Genomic DNA, 22,567 nt, shown 5'->3' with positions numbered 1-22,567 from the left:
TTTTCAACAAGACAGTAAACCCACAAAAACAAGAATTTATTGTACTTCTCTGTTTATTTGTAGCCCTTAATACTGTATCCAGCATGTAGCAGAATTTCAATATTTAGTGAACAAACGCATTGCTGTGTTCTTGAAAGGGAGAATGTACTGGGTTCCTAATTCACAGAGGAAATGGCACCATAAAAGAAAGATCAATGCCAGATGCCACTGGGATCGGAGGTTAGCATTTTTTTCATGAAATGGAGACAGAATAAAATGTGTCACAATCTCAATTCCACTTACAATTCCTACTGATTAAGGACAAAAACTGAGATGTAAATAAACACTTAAAAGTTGTTTTTCATGAAAAATTCCCAGGCTGTATTGATTCCACTGATCTTATCATCCTAACACAGGCTCTTTTAGTAGGAGCTGTATTTACCTACGACTTTGTTTAAAATACACAGGGCTGGGACTTCCCTGGTGGCGCAGTGGTTAAGAATCTACCTGCCAATGCAGGGGACACAGGCTCGAGCTCTAGCTGGGGAAGAGCCCACATGCCGCGGAGCAACAAAGCCCGCGCACCACAACTACTGAAGCCCGCGCGCCTAGAGCCCGTGCTCCACAACAAGAGAAGCCACCGCAGTGAGAAGCCCGCACACGGCAATGAAGAGTAGCCCCCGCTCACCGCAACTAGAGAAAGCCCATGCGCAGCAACGAAGACCCACCGCAGCCAAAAATAAAAAAATTAATTTTTTTAAAAAAGAAAAGATACACAGGGCCTCTCCATTTCCTATCTTATCACATCTAAAGAGCTGATTAGTTTCCAAAGTCCACCATAATTTGGTCCCGTCCTACCCATCCAACCCCAAATCGGAATTCTCTCCCCACAGGCAAGGTTGGCTCTCTAGTCTGCCCAGGCACCTGTCTCCTGCCAAGGCCACCTATCAAACTCTAAGCATCCTTGAAGACCTACCTCAAGCCCACTCCTCCTTCCTTGAAGATTCTGACTCCTCTAGGTTTCCAGGACATGTATTAAAAACAAAGCAATTACCTGTGCTAGACCTTTTGGCACTTGATAGAGCTTGGAAAGCTAGTAGCCATAAAGGAACTGTATATTCTCTGTGAAAGAAAACTTCATCTCACCCCGTTTGTGTATCCCACATGAGTTGAGACCCTCAGCAAATGCTTAAAGGTTTCTTGAGTTGGTGGGGATCAAAAGATGAGTAGCCAAGATTAGACAAGAACCCAAAAACTGTAATGAATGGAGAGCTAAAGTTAATTCTATAATGGAAAATATACATAGGATGCTAATGGCAAGCCAGTGGGCTCAGCAAGGGGTTTAGGGAATAGGTACCTGTGAAATCATCGGTGAATGCTGGAGAAGTTTTTAAGATACAGAACTAGGATAGATATTGCAGACTAAAGGTACAAAAGCACCACATAGGGGCTCCCCTGGTGGCGCAGTGGTTGAGAATCTGCCTGCCAATGCAGAGGGCACGGGTTCGAGCCCTGGTCTGGGAAGATCCCACATGCCGCAGAGCAGCTAGGCCCGTGAGCCACAACTACTGAGCCTGCGCGTCTGGAGCCTGTGCTCCACAACAAGAGAGGCCGCGATAGTGAGAGGCCCGCGCACCGCGATGAAGAGTGGCCCCCGCTTGCCGCAGCTAGAGGAAGCCCTCGCACAGAAACGAAGGCCCAACACAGCCAAATAAATAAATAAATAAATAATAATTAAAGGTGCTAATAATTTAAAAAAAAAAGAAAGAAACTACACCTCTGCTTCATTTACTAGGTGATTATTAAGAAACTAGAAAAAGCTGGGTATGCCATTTATTAAGCTATTGCCTCTCAGCTCCCAGCCCAGCCTTAAAAAAAAAAAAAAAAAAAATTTAGTCGGGCTCCTCTGAGTCCTCTTCTCCACTAGACCTCAACCTTGGCCTGTAAGAATTGCAGCTTTTAGCACAATCTCAGCCACCTCCCCACACTAAGAGACTTGAACAAACACTAGCATGTTTCCAGCAGCTCAAGGCTGTCCCTAGGATGAGGACCCCAAGCCCCTTAAAATGTCTGTCTGAGAAAGCTCAGGCTCCCGAAAGAATGTACCTGAAGAATATTCAAGAATATTTAAAAATAAGTTATTTCTCTCATGGACATTTTTATTTTGACTATTATTTCAGAGGTCCAGCTAATAATAGCGATAATAACAGCTAAGCTGCTATTTAGCACATACTATATCAAAACTGTGCTAAATATTATATATTTTATAAAATTATTTATATAAAAATAAATTTAAATTAAATATAAGTATTTTCTTTAATCCTACAATAAGTTTTAAGTATGTAGCTCCATTTTTAAAAATACTTAAGCATTTTAAATCAGTAATGCTAAAATATAAACATTCAAATGAAATGTATGCAGCTTACAATAACTTGACATATTCTTAAACTTAAAATACATCACACCAAGAAGCTTAAAAAGCAGTTAAAATTGCAACCTTTGAACATTATATGTCAGTTTTCACATAGTAAAACAGAAGAATTTTGACTGTGTACATAAATTGCATTTCCAATAGGCTAAAGTGGCATTAAGAAGTTTTCTATCTATAGTCTCTTTTCTCATTGAATAAATTTTTCATGCTATTTTTATCTACCATTTATTTTGTGTAGGACACCGAGCCAGGCACCCTACTGGCATTATCTCATTGATTAAATGATTCAGTGCACAAAGTTCTAAGTAAGACCCATGCTGGGCATAGCAAGTGCTCAATAAATGTTGGCCATTATGATCTCACTTAAGCTTCACATGCTGCATCATTCCTAACGAGGGAAGGAGTATTATACTCCACCACAAATCTGGACACTGTGTTCAGTCCAGAGTGACCCATCTAGTACGTGGCAGAGCCCAGCCGAGGTCAGGTTTGTCCTTTCTTGCACTGCCACTTCTCACTTCATACTTGATTTCAGAACATTCTTGGAAAGGATTTGGTGGCTTGTTAAAAAATATAGTCCATTTCGGACACATGGCATAATGTAGATTCCATGTGGACAGGAGACAACTGACTCATTCCCTGTGGGAATTGGAGGAGATCCGTGGAAGAGGGAACACAGGGCGCGGAGACTGCCAGAAGACCACATGAGACCTGGTCCTACCCTGAACACAGCTTCTGAGAGGGCTCTGCCTCTGTGCCAGGCAGGGGACTGATGCTGAGGTGCTGACTGCCCTGGGGAGCTAACTGACTAGCAGCAAAACAGCCCAAAGACAAAGAGAAAAGAGCTGCAAACGGGGATGGATGACGAAAGCAAACAGGGTGCTGAGCTGGGGACTAGAGTTACAACTTTAGATGTTCAGGTAGCAGTTTCTTATACTTTTCCTACTAAATGTTTTATAATTAAATGCTATGGACAAGAGAAGCTATATACTCTCCTTCTTTCCTATCCACCTGGCACTTTCCATAATGGTAAACTGAATGGATACGTTTTCTTTTCTTTTCTTTTTTTTTTTTTTTTTACTTCATAGGACAAAATTCTACTCTTGGGTGACAAGTGCCAGAGTATCAAGAAAGTTTTGTTTATGTGCCTTGACAAGGAAACATCTAGAATGGGGGAGGGGGCGGAGGGCGGGGAGTGGGGGAGGGGCGGTGGAGGCGCGGCATTTGCTAGGTTAAATACCTTGACTTTTTTTTTTTCTCATGTTTGCTTTCAGGATCCTCCAACTGCGAGTTTCTGGGGCAAAGGGTAGATGCCCAGACATTCTTCTTTGGAGCTGTCTCCACAGACAGCGATTGATAAGAGGCAAAGGAAAACACAAAGAGCTCAAGGCAGATTTAGACACTGAGTAGGTGTGTGTTGACCTATGCATTAGTAATGAACTAAAAACCTACCAGGATGAACCAAACAGATGAGGGCTTTTTTTTTTTTTTTTTGGTGTTATAAACTTCAGTTACTCTCCAACTATGTATCTAAAGCATAAGGCTCCAAAAAAAACAAAAAAAAGCATAAGCTCCCTTGGGTAAAGCCAACAATATTTGCCTCATTGTCCTAGTAAAATCCCAAGTTAGGAAAGCAAAGTTTTATTTCAACTGAAGATATTAGTTGACCTGAAAACAGTTTTGAGAAACAGCTATATAAACAATATCCAATCTATTTTCAAGTTGAAGGCAGGGGGTAGCGTAGTGGGTGCTGGGAGTGGTTGGGTGGCTATTTTCACATATACTTGGTCTAAAACTTAGGACTATGAATTCCTCCAATATGAGCTGGTCTCCCACTGTCTCCAAGGATATGAAGTTAGTTGCAACGTATAAAGATGGCATTTGGGATGCTTAATTTACATATTCTTTGTGAGCATTATTATTATAATTATTATATATCATTGTACAGTTTCATGTTTGAAGATGGATGAAAAAAGCTAGAGAGAGAAGAGACAGAAAATACATGATATGAAGATAGGTTAAAGACTTTCATTATTTAACCTGGAGGAAAGAAGGTTGAAACGCATACAATTAATAATTGTCTTCAATTATTTGGAAATTTATCATGTAGAAGTTAATGATAAATTGCCCTCCATTTCCAAAAGCAACAAGAGATGGTGTGCTAAAAGTGTAACAGAAAGTGTTTAAGTTAGAACTTCGGAAGAATAAATGTTATGAGACCAAGGAAGAAGGTGAAATCTATTTCTTTCCAGCCCTGTATCGATGGACCAATAAGTATGTTCTTCTAAATGATGCAGATACGGTGGGTCTTATCACTAAATCGGTTACATTCGGAAGCCCTTTCTGTCTTACATTACTTTGATAAACCGTACTCTATCAACCGCTAGCCCAACTTGGACACAGTTCTAGAATACTCCGAGATCCCAGGATGTCCCTGGTGCCATCAATTCAACCTAAAACAAACTGACGATCCTTACAATTCCTGCCTGGTGAATCAAAAGTATTCTCCAATACTGGTTCTGAGTTGACCCCAAAGATCCTCCCGGCAGTTTAAGAAGCAACGTTCAAAGAATCAAATCACAAACGAATCAACAAGTTGTAAAAACAAACAAAAACATTATTCTGTTTTCTGTACATATCTGAAGCCCCATTCCCAAGTGCCAAATCTGACTTTTCAGTGACTGTCCAATTAAAAGCGCCCTAAGACTTTGTACGGCAGCAATAGGAGATGTGCTTTAGAATCTTTGACCCCGAAGTGGTCCTTGAACCAAAAACGTCTAGAGAACCCCACCGGAGTGTATGTGTATTCCTCTCCATTTTCTCACACAGGGGTCGGAAGGAAGACCCTTCTTCCCCTTTCTCTTTAAATTAAGGCCAGATCAGTAGCAGCCTAAGCGCGAAGGGACTGCAAGCCTTGGTAGGAAGCCGCTGCATGGTCTCGCGGCGCCTGCCCGGGTCCCCACGTCCGCCCGGGGAGGACGGCGGGCAAGGGCTGCAGTAAGGCGGGGGGCCGCCAGGGGGCGCTCCAGTCCCGCCCGGGAAGCGCCGCACGGCTTCCTGGGGGTTGACCCGCGCCCGAGGTCCCCGCCGCCCGAGGTCTGCGCGGCGCTGCGTGTTTGGGGTCCTGCGGCGGCCGGGGCCTCCGTGGACTGTCCAGCGCCCCCTCATGCGTCTCCCCCTTTCTGCTCGCACTCACCCTAAACCCCGCAGCGCCCACCTGCGTCCTCGCACCGGGCGGCTGCCGGCGCTGCCCGAGCCGCTCTCGAAGGGCCGAATTCCGGGTCTGCAGGAGGCGGGTCTTCTTCGAACTCTATGTCCCGGGTAAGATGAAATGCCTCCCTCCCCTTCTATTCGGCCTGTCACCCCACTGCCCTCAATTCAGGAAGCTCTCTTTCTCCAAAAAAGTGTCGCATAAGTCGCGGCCAGGATGGAGACTCGCCCCGCCCCCGAAGGGGTTCTAGAAGGAAGGAGAACGGGGGTTGGGGGGGCGGTGAGGACCACACACACACACACACACAAACACTCGCTCTCTCTCTCCTCCACCCCTTCACCCCACCTCCCCACCTCCCAGCCACGCAGGCAGCCCCCGGCCCCAGAACGGTTCCTCTGGCCCCAACCCGCCCCCGCTCCCATCCCCCACGGTACCCGCCCGCACCCCGCCTTCCCCGCGCCCCTTGCGCACCTGGAAGCAAATTCGCGCCTGGAAACCGTCCAAAGGGCGGGAGGCGGCTGGTGCTGGGCGGTGAGAGAATCAAATTGAAACGAACCTCTCAGTCGTTGGAAACGCATTTCCCCACCCGCTTGTCCCGGCCTGCAGGATTGGTTAAAATACTTCTGTTTCCTCAGTGGCAATACGAGAGGTTTGGATGAAATTTTTTTCTGGAGCCCATCTGAGGGCCTCTGAGCGTCTATACTGCCTTCAGCCTGGAGACTTTTCCAGATTCTAAATGGGGACTGAGCTGCTGTCTCACCAGAGGAGGAAATTCCTTGAGACCAGGAACAGGAGCCCAAGGGGAAGCACCGTGGTAAAAATGCAGCTGGTGGGAATTAATGCACGTGTGTGTCGCCTACTGCAGGGATCAGAGATGGGACCTGGTCCAGGGCACTGTGATGGCGAGATGGGTAAGGGAAGGAGCCCCGCACCTTGTGGGCCCTCAGTCCTTGTTGAAAGAGAGAAGCCGGCTGGGCTGGGTGAAGCACCTCACATCTCTGCCCTAGGACGGTGGGGGGACCTGATGGGCTGTGTGAGGGAGGTTCAGAAAAAGGATGAAGTGCCAAGGCCAAACTTTACCTCCCTTGCAAAGTTGTCCCCTGGCCTACCCTGCTATGCTGGAGGCTGAAATGATTACCACCCTGACCTCCCTCAAACTATGTTCCATTTAGTAAACATTAATCTAGGAAGACCCAGCACTAGAGCCAGCAAGGAAACAGAGATGCTTATTGGGAGGAACTACTGCATCGTCATAGCAACCATCAGTTACACCACCAGTCCCTTTCAACTATAAGCCTCTTATCTTAGGTTGGGTGCCCTGGGAAACAAAGCTGGAGTCTCTTATTAGTGCGTGCAGAAAGCTTATTGGGCAGCCTCTCAGGAACCGGCCTTTGAGTAAATCAGAGAAGCTGCACTGGACAAAAGTTGAACGTCGATGCAGCTGGGAGCCTGACCCAATTCCATAGGGAGCTCAGGAGCTGGGATGGTCCTTCAGAGTTGTCCTGAATCAAGGTAGGGGGCCAGCCCTTTGTACCCCTGCATGGACCAGTCATTGGTGGTGGACTGCGCTAGGGAGGTCATATCCTTGGTCATGGCTGGTCCCTTCAGTAAAGGGCAAGTCTCAGGGAAGAACTCAGCTGTGAGCTGTCACAGCCGATGGCTGGAGGAATGGCACCTCAGCCCTCGGAGGATCTGGCTGGCACACCACAGCACCCCCTCCGCTCCTTGAGGGCATCCTGTTTCATTCTCCGCTGCTCTATGCACATCTGATTTTTTTTTCCCCACCACTTAGGTTGCAGGGATAGATGATGATCATACTACAGCTCCTAATTTTTTAAAAAAATGTGTTCCATTCTGAAGACAGGCCTAGAGTAAGGCTGGAATATCAAACCCAATTCCAGATTTGCGGGACAACTTGGCCCAACTTGGATCAGGTTGCCCACCCCAGTTACTGGTTGTGGCCTAGGGACAGAATCCAAGATACAAACGTGGCTGTCCTGGTGACTCTGTGGATGGGAGGGGGACAGATCTCCCCAAAGGAGAATTCTTGTGAGTTAGGCACACGTCCAAAGGTAACCCCAGCAATGAGCAGGAGCTTCTAGACTGGAGTAAAACATACGCCAAGGCATGGGAGAGTGAAAAGTACGACATTTCAGAGAATTCATGCATTTATTCATTTGACAAACATTTACTGAGCACCTGCTATGTACCAGATGCAACTTCAGGCTAGAAATACAACTGCTAAGAAACTGGGAAACTGACGACAGAGACGTTAAGCAGCCTGCCCCGGAGCACTTCCCAGCAGTGCTGAATGTAGAACCTACCGTAATAATTCCCTGAGATGTTTTGGTGAGATGTTGATGTATAAAGTCGTGTTGGCAGGGACTTCCCTGGTGGTCCAGTGATTAAGAATCTGCCTTCCAACACAGGGACACGGTTTCGATCCCTGGTCGGGGAACTAAGATCCCACATGCCACGGGTCAACTGAGCCCACGCGCCATGACTGCTGAGCCCGTGCACTCTGGAGCCCTCACGCCACAACTAGAGAGAAGCCCGGGCCCTGCAACGAAAGATCCCGTGTGCCGCAACTAAGACCTGACGCAGCCAAATAAATAAATAAATATCATTTAAAAAATAAAATAATGTAGTGTAGGCAGAGTTGACCCTTGTCACAGTCATTGAGCAAAAAGAAAGAGAAAACCTCACTCTGTTACATGGTAGGAGTTGAAGAATTCTAGTCTGTGTTGCTCTGGTTGCTTAATAAACCATGAAGAACCTACCCCCTTTTACTGTGGAGACCCTGGCGGGCAGGATGCAGGATTCAGGGCAAGGACGTGCCCTGAAGCTGACTGGGGGGCGCTAACACACTAGAACTAGGAGACACGGAGACCACACACTGCTTCATTTTACAGCAAGAAAACGTGTCGCATACATGACTTGGAGTCAGAAGAACTAAACGCAGTTGGGCTCCCTGTTCTGTGCTCCTTTCATAACTCAGGGAAGATTTGGGTCCTGGGCTCCTCTGTCTGACGCTGGCAATAACTACATTGACAATCTGTCAGCCCTCCTCACTCCTGTCCCTCTCCCCGAGCTCTCCCTTGTGGCTTGAGGATAATGATATTGCCTATTATTACTGAATGCTGACCGAGTGCCATGCATTGGGCTAGGAGCTTTCTCTGCGTTATCTAGTCTACCCTATGAATCAGGTGTTAGGGATCTACTGGATTGCTTATCTTCTCTTCCCCTGCCTCTTATAAGACAATCGATTTGATAAAAGATAATCCATACTATGTGAATTTTTATAACAAGGATTTATTCATTTTGTGATTAAAAAGGTAAAGCAGTTGTCCATATGTGTGACCATATGTGAGCCCAAGCTGTAATGACATTTTAAGGAAGCAAGGACAACCTAGAATGCAGTTCCCTTAATTGTAACCTTTGAAAAAAAGAGAAGCCCAAAGTGAGAGAATCTCTGACTGCTTGTCAGGATTGTATTTCCTGGGCAACAGCAAAGGTCTGTGGGTTATGCAGTCCTAGGCAACTTAGGTCTATGGCTAATGCCCAGGTGGCAGCAAGGGTCTCTGGGTAATGCCCGGGCGGCAGCAAGGGTCTCTGGGTAATGCCCGGGAGGCAGCAAGGGTCTCTGGGTAATGCCTGGGCGGCAGTAAGGGTCTCTGGGTAATGCCCGGGCGGCAGCAAGGGTCTCTGTGTCGTTTAGTCCTGAAAAGTGCAAGGGTCTTTGAGGCATGTGTTTCTGGGTAACAGCCAGTGTCTATAGGTAATGCAGTCTGTCGCTGGTACGTGACATGAATGACATGGTTTTACTTAAACACCCAGAACATGTTTCTGGTGCATTTGGCTACACCTCCTCTTCCTCGTGGAAGGACTCTGTTTGGGTCAGCCCCTCACCCACTTTGCACTTGTTCATTGTCAGGATGGGTAACGGGAAGCCCTTCTGGAGGCTCACACCGTGTGGACTTCACTGTAGAGGCCCACGCGGCTATCATCCCATCCCAAAATATCCGTGACCAGGCTCCAGAACAAGAGATGCCTATGTATTGTGTCGTGTATAATTTTTGGTTATTAATTTACTTTTAAAAATTCAGTAATTCTCATCCCAGCATTCCTTCTCTGCTGCCTTTGTTTCATTTATGGGGGTACCGTGTTCTTGTGCCAGCCAGGGCCTCATGTCAGAAAGGCTGAATCTCAGCCTTGTGGAGCCTCTTGCCCTAAGCTTCTCAATCCTTCCTTATTCACTTTAACCTCAGCCCCAGAGGTGCTCGCCCCTGCTGGGTTGCTACCTCAGTTACACCTTAGAGTTCTCTTTTACTCCATCCAGTGGTTAACTATCTTTTACCTTGTTAATAATTCTTTGTATTGAAATTTTCCCTGTTCAAATTACTTGTATGATTTTTGCCCCCTGCCTGGACCCTGAAAGATAGATACTGGTGGAAATAAGAGCCTGTTTGACTCACAGACTTAGAGAACAAACTTATGGTTACCAGAGGGGAAGGGATAGTCAGGGAGTTTGGGATTGACATGTGTACACTGCTTTATTTATTTATTTATTTATTTCTGGCTGCATTAGGTCTTCATTGCTGTGCACAGGCTTTCTCTAGTTGCGGCGAGTGAGGGCTACTCTTAACTGCAGTGCGCGGGCTTCCATTGCAGTGGCTTCTCTTGTTGTGGAGCATGGGCTCTAGGCACACGGGCTTCAGTAGTTGTGGCACATGGGCTCAGTAGTTGTGGCTCGCGGGCTGTAGCACTCAGGCTCAGTAGTTGTGGCGTATGGGCTTAGTTGCTCCGTGGCACGTGGGATCTTCCCGGACCAGGGCTCTAACCCGTGTTCCCTGAATTAGCAGGCGGATTCTTAACCACTGCGCCACCAGGGAAGTCCGTACACTGCCATATTTAAAACGGATAGCCAACAAGGGCCTACTGTATAGCACAGGGAGCTCTGCTCAATGTTATGTGGCAGCCTGGATGGGAGGGGAGTTTGGGGGAGAATGGATACATGTATATGTATGGCCGAGTCCCTTTGCTATGCACCTGAAACTATCACAACATTGCTAATCAGCTATACTCCAATATAAAATAAAAAGTTAAAAAAAAAAAAGCCTGTTTGAAGTAGGTTCAAGACAGCTGGGCAGAGAGGGGGCAAGTCAGTGAGAGGAGACATCTCTGAAGGAATTTTGATATGAAGCTGAATTGAGAAATGGGGCCAAAGTTGAAAGGGGATTGGGGGGGTTGTTTTGTTTTGTTTTGCTTATTTAACATTTTATTATGGAAAATTTCAAACGTATACAAAAGTAGAGAGCATACACCCCATGTATAAAAAGAGTATAACAAACCCCCATATACCCATGTTATGGGTTGAAATGTGTCCCTCCCAAAAAAAATACGTTGGCATCCTAATCCTCAGTACCTGTGAATGTGACCTTATTTGGAAATAGGGCCTTTACAGAGGTAATCAAGCTAAAATGAGGTCTTAAGTGTGGGTCCTAATCCAATATGACAGGTGTCCTCATCAAAAGGGGAAATCTGGACACAGAGACAGACACACACAGAAGAAAGAAGATGTGAAGACACAGAAATCACCATGTGAAGATGGAGGCAGAGATCGGAGTGATGTATCTACAAGCCCAGGAACACCAAAGATCTCCAGCAACCCCCAAAGCTGAGAGAGAGGCCTGAAGAGATTCTCCCTCAGAACCAGCCTTGCTGACACCTTGATCTTGGACTTCTAGCTTCTACAACTGTGAGACAATAAATGTCTGTTGTTTAAGTCCCCCAGTCTGTGGTACTTTGTCCCGGTGGTACTTTTGTACCCAGGTGGGTTGGAAATTTCATCTCCACCCATACCCACTTCTCCTTCTCAGATGCTTTAAAGGCAACAGGAAGGAGGAGGAGACATTCCAAATGGAAGGCCATCCTGGGCCAGGGCCTATGCTGGGGTGGGGATGGGTGCCATGGTGGTCCCAGGAGCCCTCTGGGAGGAACACGCAGAAGAACTGGAAGCATTCAGTTGTTTCAATGATGGGGAGACAGGCGTGGACGGGCCTTTCCCTGCGGAGTGTGGTCCTCTCCACTGCAGAGGCCAGGCTGAGCCTTATTAACTTTTCCCTGAGCCTTTGCACTCACTCCAGACAGGTGGCCAGGATGTATGAATACGTAATTATAACACAAGTATACAAATTAAACAAATCCTTCTCCATTCCAATCTCTAGACAAACCCTAATCAGTTTCAGTTGGCAGGGATGTGACTTCACCCTTTTTTCTGACCCTTGTCTTTCCTCTTCTACTTTTTTGATTTGAGCTTTATTACACTTTTCTTTCAAACATTCCCAGGTGCCTAAGTACCTTGCCCTGCCCTTGAGACGGAGCCCCTGGAAACCGAGCCTGGCCTTGTTGCCTTCCCACCTCACCTTCTGTTCACTCCTCAATGCACTGTATCAGGATACTGACCCCATCTCACCAGTGAACTGAATGATAACCATCCCCTAACCTTACACTCCCATTAGCACAGCTCCAGCTTCAGCTTGTGTTGTTCTCTCTGCAGTGCTTGATTCTATTGACCACTCCCTTCTTTTTTTTTTTTTTTTTGGCTCTGTACATTAGACCGCTCCCTTCCTGACAGTCTCCTCCTTTGGCTTCCCGGAGATCGCACACTTCCATGGGTGGGAGACCACTTCTCCTCCCAAGGGTCTGACTGCACTACATAAGGCTCCCTTTGTGGGCTCCCCTCCCCTTGCCTGTCCAGGAAATGCCAGGGCTCCTTAGGATCTCCCAGACCTTTCCCCTTCCTGCACCACACGCCCTCCAAGTAGACCTCATTCATGTCCATGGCATCACCTGCCACCTGTATGCCCATGGTTCCAATTCTATATCTCCGTCCTTAAAGACACTAAACATTGTATTTTAAATTGTATGTCATATATAGAAGAGTATGTAAGATATCTGTAACACTTTGAAGATTTATAAAAACAAGGCAAACACTTACATAACCACCAAACAGTTTTGGAGCTAGAACATTGCCATCATTTTAGATGGTCCCTATGTGTCTCTCCCTGATCATATTCCCAAGACTAATATTCCTCCCCTTGCTATACCTTATAGTTTACCACTATGTATTAATCCGTAAGCTATATTTTTTATATATTCCACTTCTATTGAACCAAGTGGCTTCTATTGAACAAGCTTACACAGATAACAATTGCAAATTCTGGGAAAAATATAAAAAACAATGACCTGAAGGCACCAGAAAGCAACCAAAGCAAGGCAGATACTGGATGGGGGTTGACACTTGGAAAAGAAAGGAACTGAGTGAGTTTCCCACTTCTTAAAATGGATTTAGGCTAAAAGCAGGCCCCAATCCTCACAGCTAAAATAGGCATACAGGCAGCTAAAACCTGCATAGAACCCCACAGTCCTCCTAGTTTGGAAACTGAAAACCAGAGATTGTGGCAAAAGCACAACAGCTGGATAGTTAAGTAGGGAAGTTCCAAAGGAGAGAACCAGAGATGAGGAGCCCAAAAATCTGTATATATATCCTGTCCAAATCTCTGATTGACCACTGAATTATGTAGGCATGGGGTAGACTCCAAGAAGCCCAGCTGAAGCTAAAAGAACAAAACTGAAATTTGAGCTGCTTTTTACTAAAAGGGAGACCAAATTTGCAGAAGGAGTTCAGCCAAGTTAATTGCTAAAATAGATAAATCAATATTCTGTGGAAGAGCTGTATCCAGACTCCATATCATGTATTATTCACAATAACCAGAACAGAATCCAAATTACTCAACATATAAACAGGAAAATATGACCAAGAGAAAAAAAAAAAAAAAAGCAATGGAAACTGACCCCAAGAGAACCCAGATGTTGGAATTAGAAAAGATATTTAAAGTAGTTGTTATAACTATGCTTAAGGACATAAAAGAAAATACACTAATAACTATTGAAAAGACAGTAAATTTTAGCAGAGTAATAGAAGCTATAAAGAAGACCCAAATGTAAATTCTAGAACTGAAAAGTACAATATCTGAAGTTTAAAATTCATTGAATGGGCTTAGCAACAGATTGAAGATGACAGAAGAAATAAAGAACCTGAAGACAGATCAATAAAAATTATCCAATCTGAAAAACAGAAAAAGATTGAACAATATGTATGTATTAGTTTTCTATCACTGCTGTAACAAACTTAGTGGCTTAAAAACAACACAAATGTATTATCTCACAGTTCTGTAGGTCAGAAGCCTGACACAGGTCTCACTGAGCTGAAAATCTATGTGTCCACAGAGCTGCGTTTCTTTCTGAGGCTCTAGAGAAGAATCCATTTCTGGCCCTTTCCAGCTTCTAGAGGCCACCTACATTGCTCGGCTCATGACCACTTCCTTCATCTTCTAAGCCAGCAACATTTCACATCTCTGTGCCTTTCTTCTGTAATCACATGTTCCACTCTGACTTTTCTATTTTGCCCCCTTTTCTGCTTTCAAGGACCTTTGTGATTACTTTGAGCCCACTTAGATAATCCACATTAATCTCCCCATCTCAAGGTCCTTATTATTGCATCTGCAAGGTCTCTTTTGCCATGTAAAGTAACACATTCACAGGTTCCAGGTATTAGGACACGAGCGTCTTTGGGGGGCTTTTTTCTGCCTACTACAATGTACTTTATAGTTTTTCTCCTTTTTGAACTCCTTGTAAAGTGTATTACACTGTCATTCTCTCTTTTTTAAAAAAAAATAAGTATATATTTATTTTTGGCTGTGTTGGGTCTTCATTGCTGTGTGTGGGCTTTCTGTAGTTGTGTCGAGCGTGAGCTACTCTTCGTTGCGGTGCACGGGCTTCTTATTGCGGTGGCTTCTCTTGTTGCAGAGCACAGGCTGTAGGCGCGCAGGCTTCGGTAGTTGCAGCATGTGGGGCTCGGTAGTTGTGGCGTACGGGCTTAGCTGCTCTGTGGCATGTGGGATCTTCCTGGACCAGGGCTCGAACCCATGTCCCCTGCATTGGCAGGCGGATTCTTAACCACTGCGCCACCAGGGAAGTCCCTATCATTCTCTTTTGTGTACTGCTTCTTTCACTCACCATGATGTTTGTAACTTTCATCTCTGGTAATGTGTGTAGCACTCATTCATTTTTTTGTCATTGCTATATTGTAGTCCATCAAATTCATATACCACAATTTATTTATTCATCTTTGTTGATGGACATTTAGATCGTTCATCTTTTGGCTTTCACAAGCAATACTACTTGTGCATATATCTTAATGCATATGTGCACCATTTTCTCTAGGTTTATACCTAAAAGATAAACTGTTGGGTCATAGAGTATTAATCTTCAACTTTAATAGCTGATGTCAAACTGTTTTTCAAAGTGCCTCAATTTATACACACACACACACACCCCACCCCTGCCACCAGCAGCTTCAATTGCTCCACATCCTACCCAATACTTGGTATTATCAAACTTTAAAAATGTTGCCGGACTTCCCTGGGGGTGCAGTGGTTAAGAATACGCCTGCCAATGCAGGGGACACGGGTTCGAGCCCTGGTCCGAGAAGATCCCACACTGCCACAGAGCAACTAAGCTCGTGCGCCACAACTACTGAGCCTGTGCTCTAGAGCCCACGCACCACAACTACTGAGCCCACGCACCACAACTACTGAAGCCCGTGCGCCTAGAGCCTGTGCTCCGCAGCAAGAGAAGCCACCTCAATGATAAGCACGCACACCGCAACGAAGAGTAGCCCCCGCTCGCCGCAACTAGAGAAAGCCCGCGCGCAGCAACAAAGACCCAACGCAGCCAAAAATAAATAAATAAATTTATAAAATTAAAAAAAAATTTTTTTGTTGATCTGGTGGGTATGTAATCACAGCAACCAGTGTCTAGTTAAGTAAACAGAAAAACTCTAGGTACTTCAACAGAGGGAATTTAATGAGGGAAATTGTTTACAAAAATGTTGATACAAAAGGAAGGGCAAACTAAGAAAGATTGCAAGATTAGTAATTGCAAGAAGCTGACACAGCTCCTAGGGCTGATGCAACAGAAGAGAGGAAGGTTGACACATCCTCCAACACTGGCTGCTCAGAACTGATAGAGGCGCACTTGACATTCTCTGGGAACACAGAAGGGGCTCCTCCCGTGATGCTGTTCCTAGGGTGAGTCTGGGAGGAGAGTTAGTTTCACTGAGTCAAGATCTGTTGGTTTGGGTGAACTCTATTTTGTGACTTTTAAAATTAATTGATTGATTGATTAATTAATTAATTAATTATACAGTAGGTCCTTGTTAGTTATCTATTTTAAATATAGCAGTGTGTGGTTTATGACTTTCTGTTTTGTTTTATTTTAATAGAGGTATACTTGACATTCAATATTATTTTTAGTTTCAGGTGTATAACATAGTGATTCAACGTGTGTACACATTGTGAAGTGGTCACTACAATAAGCTCAGTTACCATGTGTCACCTTACAAAGTTAATACAATATTACTGGCTATATTCCCCATGCTGTACATTGTATCCCTGTGACTTATCTTATTAACATCTTGATTGGAGTATAATTGCTTTAAAATGGTGTGTTAGTTTCTGCTTTATAACAAAGTGAATCAGCTATACGTATACGTATATCCCCATATCCCTTCCCTCTTGCATCTCCCTCCCACCCTCCCTATCCCACCCCTCTAGGTGGTCACAAAGCACCGAGCTGATCTCCCTGTGCTATGCAGCTGCTTCCCACTAGCTAGCTATTTTACATTTGGTAGTGGATATATGTCATTTTGTGACTTTTTTTTAAAATTTATTTATTTGTGGCTGTGTTGGGTCTTCATTGCTGCGCGCGGGCTTTCTCTAGTTGCAGCGAGCAGGGGCTACTCTTCGTTGTGGTGCGCGGGCTTCTCATTGTGGTGGCTTCTCTCGTTGCGGAGCACGGGCTCTAGGCACGTGGGCTTCAATAGTTGTGGCACGTGGGCTCAGTAGTTGTGGCTCACAAGCTCTAGAGCACAGGCTCAGTAGTTGTGGCACACGGGCTTAGTTGCTCCGCAGCACGTGGGATCTTCCCGGACCAGGGCTCGAACCCGTGTCCCCTGCATTGGCAGGCGGATTCTTAACCACTGCGCCACCAGGGAAGCCCCATTTTGTGACTTTTAAGGTCTAAATGAAATGAGGTGAAAACCCAGACTCCCTGGGCAAAAGAGCTAAAAGGGAAGCTGTGGGTATTCTCAGAAGGGGATTGCTATGTAGCCCCTCAAAGAAGGGGTTTTGTTTGTGGCAAACAAAAAGAGAGCAGAGTCAATTCCCTCCACCTCATCAGTCACCTTAGGGCTCTAAGGAAACAGGTCAGGCCCTGCCTCAGGGCAGGAAGGGGAGGGGAGGCGGGAACAGCTAGCTTGGCAGAGGGTGCTTAGGCCTCTGCGCTTTAGGCCAGTAGGATAGGGCCGGCTGGCAGCCAACGCAGCCTAAGGACAGCAGGGCAGATGCAGCTCTTATGACTACACATAGTGGAGTGACAGAGTGTATTACCAGCCCTGGGTTCAGGTTTCAGCACAGGCTTTTAATAGCTCCAGAGGGTTTGCCAAGCTGCCCTGGACTATGTCACTTACTCTGAAGCTACTTGCCCAGGGCCAGGCACACCACAGGGACCCAGCATTTCTGTCCATCCCCACCTTCAGGCATTCAAGTACCCCTCGCCGAGACCCCGGGCACACCAGCCCCTCAGTCCGACCAGGTTGGGCCAACACCCGTCATTGTCTCAGTTGGCTCTGACTATACTCTATGTCCCCTAAGTTACAGCCAGTATCCCTAAACCCGTGCCCAAACCAAAGAGGATCTGCTGTCTTGAAGCCTCAGGAGCGTGCGGGCACTCACTCCTGCCCTCCACGCAGAGCCCCGTCTTCAGGGGGTGGAGGGGGGAACTGCCCTGAGCCCATGAGGGTCACCCTCTGTCAGGGCCCCCGTGACCAGGTGTGTATTTGTGTAGAGTAGGGAACTCTCTAACGGTTTTTTCTAACAGTGTGAAACTACCTGACCCACAGGGGACTGAAAATGCGATATGAGCAACGTCCCACACAGAGACTGACCCACAAAACTGGAAACCAGAGGCCCCGAACATCCTAGAGCACTCTCCAGGCACTCTAAGGAACTAAAAAGAAAAATACAATTTTTCAGGTACGCTGGTTTTCCGAGGTTATGTATCATTCCTTATTCTTTCATTCATTAATTCATTTAACAAATTTCCAAGCTCCTTTCATGTGCTATAGCTGTTCCAGTAACTTACTGCTGTGTAACCATCCACCCAAGACTTAATGACAAAGGCCTTTCTGCGGATGACTCAAATCTAGAAGTGAAATAAGAAAAGATGGCTGATTCGACTACATAAAAATTTAAAAACTTCTGGGTGGCAATAGATTCAAAAGTCAAATGACAAGCATTTAGGAAAAAAATATGCAACTCATATCACAGAGAAAGAACTAATCTCTCTAATAATTAAGAGTTCTAAAAAATGAGGGGGTGGAAATAGCAAAAATAGAGACAGCACATTCTAAAAATACAAATGGCCCTTAAGTTCATAAAGAGATCAAGCCCACTTAATCCAAAAAGAGAACTTCTAATTATAAGTGCCCTGTGATACAATTTCTCATCTATCAGACTGACATAAATTCAAAAGCTGGATACTGGCTCCCTCTGTCAAGGCCACGCGGGAGTAGGCAGGCTTGTCCAGCACAGGTAGAGGGCAGAATGAGACAGTCTGGCGATGTGGAAGCATCCAGCAACATCACAGATGTGTTAGCCTTTGCTCTAGCTCTCCCTCCTCTGGGAGATTCTTACAGTGATCCCTGACCGTGGTATCCTATGCAGCATTGCTGTGAAGCAAAAAATGGGAAACAGTCAATTTTCTCTCTGTAAGGGACAGATAAATAAAACTGGCTTATTCACACAGTTGAAGACTACATAAGTATAAAAAAAGCATGAGGACATTTTTTTTTTTTAATGAATATGGACAAAGCTCAAGGATATACTGCTAAGGCACAGAATAGTAAGTATAGCAAGCTACTCCTAGTGCCAGAAAAGTGGGAAGATTTGCCCACACGTACATTACAAACAAAAAACCAAAAAACCACGAAGAATACTAAGAAATTAATAGAAGTTTCCTGAAGTGAGTGGTGGGAGTGGGTTGGCCAGGGATGGGATGAAAACAAGATACCCCACTGCACACCTTCTTGTGTGTTTCTTCTTTGAACTACATGAGTACGTTATCTCTTTTAAAAATTAAATACGCATAACTCAATGAGAAGGAAATACACCATGTCGAGTTATACGGGACACAGCTAAAATCGTCTTTAGAAGTTTAAAGCTTTAAATACGTTGAATAGGATACAAGAGGGAAAAATTTTTTTTTTAGTTAAAGAAAGTTGGAGCAGAGCAAAACAGGCTTGTTAATAATGGCTGTACATTTCACAGTGCAACACACAGGCTAGTCCCTCGTGTATTATATTTAATCAAATCTAAATTATAAGTCAAGTTTCTTGTCAGGGTTGTTTTTTTTAATGAAACTCTTAAGTTTTGGTATAATTTTAACTCACAGAAAAAGTTGCAGAGGTACTACAGAATTTCCTCTGTGCCCTTCACCTAGTTTCCTGTGACGTTAATGCCTTGCATAACCATGATACAAAGCTATACATTAACATTGGTACATTACTGTGAACTAAACTCTGGATTTTAGATTTTTCCAAGAATGTCCCTTTCCTGTTTCAGGATCCAATCCAGGATACCACACTGCATTTAGTATCAAGGATTGCTTTTATTTCATAAACTTAACCGAGGGACTTTCCGCTTGCTGATGAAGGAGGAACTCCTGGGCACATTTCTGTCTCTCACTTATTAATACCTTCCCATCTCTCTGGATGTGGTCACTATTTTAACCTGAGGAACATAACCAAGGTAGTAAGGACATAAGACCTTAAGAATTACTCCCTGACTTCCCCCACTGTGTGCTGCTGCTTTTGTGAGCCCAGAGGGACAGGCTGGGAGGGAATGTTCTTTGTAATTCTCAGCCAATTCAATCGGCAGAAGTTGATTGAGCCTCTACTGTGTGCAAGGTACTCTGGTAGATGCTAAGGGGGAAAACAGAGTTGAGTAAGACCTTTTCCTAATTTTAGGAGCTGACCCACCCAGGGAGTGGACCCAGTTGAATACAACACCAGACAAGGGGTGAGAGGCAGCATACCAGCAGCAAAAACAAGAGATGGGGAGATGCATCCCACCTGAGAGGACTGAAGAGGGCTTCCTGGAGCAGGTGACTTTCGAACCATGCCTTGAAAGAAGGGTAGGGTTTCAATGGTTAGGCAAAGGGGAACAGAATTCTGGACCGAAGAAATGGTGTAAGCAAAGGTGCAGCAGCGTGAAAATGTGGGCACATGCAGAGAACCGGTAGCCCGGGATTCCTGGTGCTGGATACGGTGTTAAAAGGAGGGAGACTGACCTCAGGGAGGGCCTCCAGTGCTCGGCGGGAGATCCACCTCCCTCCAGCGGGTAGTGATGCCAAAGGTCAGAGCTGCAGCCATGCTGTAGGGCAAGCTGGTGGCAATGGGATACGTGGGGTGGAGCAGGGGGCCTGGGGGAAGGGATTTCTCTTGTCTTCCTGGGGTGATGTGCACCCAGCCCAGGGGGTGTCACTGGAATGCAAGGGGGCAGAGGCAGGCAGGGAAAGGCTGCGGTGGGATCACAGTCAAGATGTGAATGTGAGGATGAGGAAGGAGGCGGAGGTGGGTGACTGAGGCGAGCCTGAGGGACAGAGATGAGGCAGCGGATATGGCCTGTGCTGAAGGGGCTGGTTGGGCTGAGGGAATCTGAGGTCAAAGGTGCTAGAAGTCCCCACTCAGAGGTCAGGCTGGAGCCTGGTGCCAGGTATAAATGTGGCATCATCCATGAAGAGGTGGCAGTGTGTCCCCAGGGCAGAGGAGGAAGGAGCCTCTTCACAGGGGCCATGTCCCCATTGCTTCCGTCAGCTAAAAAAATATATTCACAACCTAAAAGTTGAGAGTTATGTTTTATTCGGCGCAAATTTTTAGGACTTCAAGCCTGGGAGGCAGCATCTCAAGTAACCCTGAGAGAACCGCTCAGAGGAGGCGAGGGGTGGGGGGAGCCAGGAAACATGGGAGTTTTGCAACAAAGGGCAGGTAGTTTGAAAATCAAAAGATTATTGTTAAGTAAAGAAAACCAGGGACTTCCCTGGTGGTCCAGTGGCTAGGGCTCCGCGCTCCCAGTGCAGGGGGCCTGGGTTTGATCCCTGGTCGGGGAACTAGATCCCGCATGCCACAAGGAAGATCGCATGTGCCGCAACTTAGAAAAAAAAAAAAAAGATCCCGCATGCTGCAAGGAAGATCCCGCACGTGGCAACGAAGATCCCTCGTGCTGCAACTAAGACACAGCGCAGCCAAATAAATACATAAATATTAAAAAAAATAAAATAAAAAATAAAGAAAACCAGATATCTCAAGGAATTCAGTGCTTTTCTGTGTATGGGAAGATGCAAGAGTCTGGGCTCACTGAAATTATTCCTTTGATACACAACCTCGGCTATCTGGGGCCAGTATCCTGTGTTTTCACATCCTGAGTTTCCTCAGGGCTCACCGTAGGGAGTGGCTGCAGTCTGATGGCTACTAGATGGCAGGTATTCTTTCCTTCCTGAGTTCCCTCAGGGCTCACCAGCTCACCACTGGCTGTGGCTGCAACTGCTGATGAACTGTGACATCCTTTGTTTACTGATATGGCAGGCAATATTCCATTGATCACTTCTGTCACCTCAGGATTTGTGACCCCCTGCATACCTTGTCAAGGAAGCCAAAGCATTTCTGGAACTAATGGACACCACTGTGCATGTAACCACCTAGAGATGGTCTTGTCAACCCCAGCTCCCAGCCTCCCCAGACCCCCACCACTCAGTAAGGTCCAAACTCCTTAGCTCCACACTCAGACCCATCCTCACCCTTATCCACATTTTCCAGCCACCAACTTTCCCTGCATTGTGACCCCCAGCCCCCAGCATGTCCACCACCCCTGTCTTCAGGACCAGGGTCTCTGATCACCTCCCCCCACCCCCACACACACCCCAGGGAGAATTCACTGTACAGCTCTCTCTCCAGCCCTCAGCTGGCTGGATTCTGGTTCCAGTTAGGAGCTCTGCTGGACCGCGACCCCTCAGGGACCACATGGGTTCTCTCCTAGGCCTTCCAACTAGCAAATGGTGCTGAGTGAATAGGAAATATTTTCCCTTATTTGTCCTAGACTAGCCACTTTCAGAGACTCAAAGGATGCACACTAAAGTGCCTTTATTATAGGATTTAGGACCCCAAACATCTCCTTGGGGTACTTGATCCTCTCCAGGCTCAATGTCATTGTCTATAACCCTTCCTCACCTGGGGGGTTCCTCATGTTCCCAGTTTATACATTCATTCCTTCACTCGTGCAACAACTATTAAGGCTGGCTCATGCCAGGCAGGGTGAGGACCCCAGGACACAGTGAGAACACGGTGGACGCAGCCCGGCCTTCCAGGAGGACATTAAACCACTAAATAAAGAGTCACCCCACCTTTAGCCCTACGGTGCTGGTCAGTGAGGACCCACGGGGTGCCCCGCTCGCTGGGGCAGCTCCTGGGCCTTCGCCAGCTCCTGGTCCCGCACAGGGGCAGGGGTGGCCATGTGGACTGTCCAAGGGTCGCGGTTCCACCACCCACGTGTCAAGCAGGGCCGGCTCCGCTCCCTGCGACGCGACCCCGGGTGTAGCCCGAGATTTTGAAGGTCGTTTGGCCACAGCCCCCGGGTTCCCCAGCCGCTCGGCTCACAGCCTGCGCCGGGCGGGCGCGGACGGCTTTCCCCGTGCAGGCGGCGGGCGGGAGCTGAGGGTCAGATCCCACCACCACTGGGATCCAGCCAGCCGGCCGGAAGTCCTGCGGG

The 22,567-nt window shown here is 46.3% G+C and overlaps 2 long non-coding RNA genes across 2 annotated transcripts; one reads left to right on the top strand and one right to left on the bottom strand.

The window, feature by feature from the left end:
* Positions 1-2,705: 2,705 nt before the first annotated feature.
* LOC309641253 lies at positions 2,706-11,409 on the top strand. Its single transcript, XR_014252583.1, has 3 exons — positions 2,706-5,731; positions 6,257-6,532; positions 11,140-11,409. It is a non-coding gene; the product is annotated as an uncharacterized lncRNA (long non-coding RNA).
* A 5,001-nt stretch (positions 11,410-16,410) lies between these two features.
* On the bottom strand, positions 16,411-22,546 carry LOC309641252. The gene is made up of 2 exons (XR_014252582.1): positions 22,203-22,546; positions 16,411-18,474 (listed from the first exon to the last, which is right to left on the bottom strand). It is a non-coding gene; the product is annotated as an uncharacterized lncRNA (long non-coding RNA).
* Between the last annotated feature and the right edge of the window lie 21 nt (positions 22,547-22,567).

Source organism: Balaenoptera physalus (assembly GCF_965194825.1).
Source record: "Balaenoptera physalus genome assembly, chromosome: 13".
NCBI classification, from domain to species: Eukaryota; Metazoa; Chordata; class Mammalia; order Artiodactyla; family Balaenopteridae; genus Balaenoptera; species Balaenoptera physalus.
Note: the sequence above shows the minus strand (reverse complement) of the source record. Positions and strands in the feature narration are given on the sequence as shown.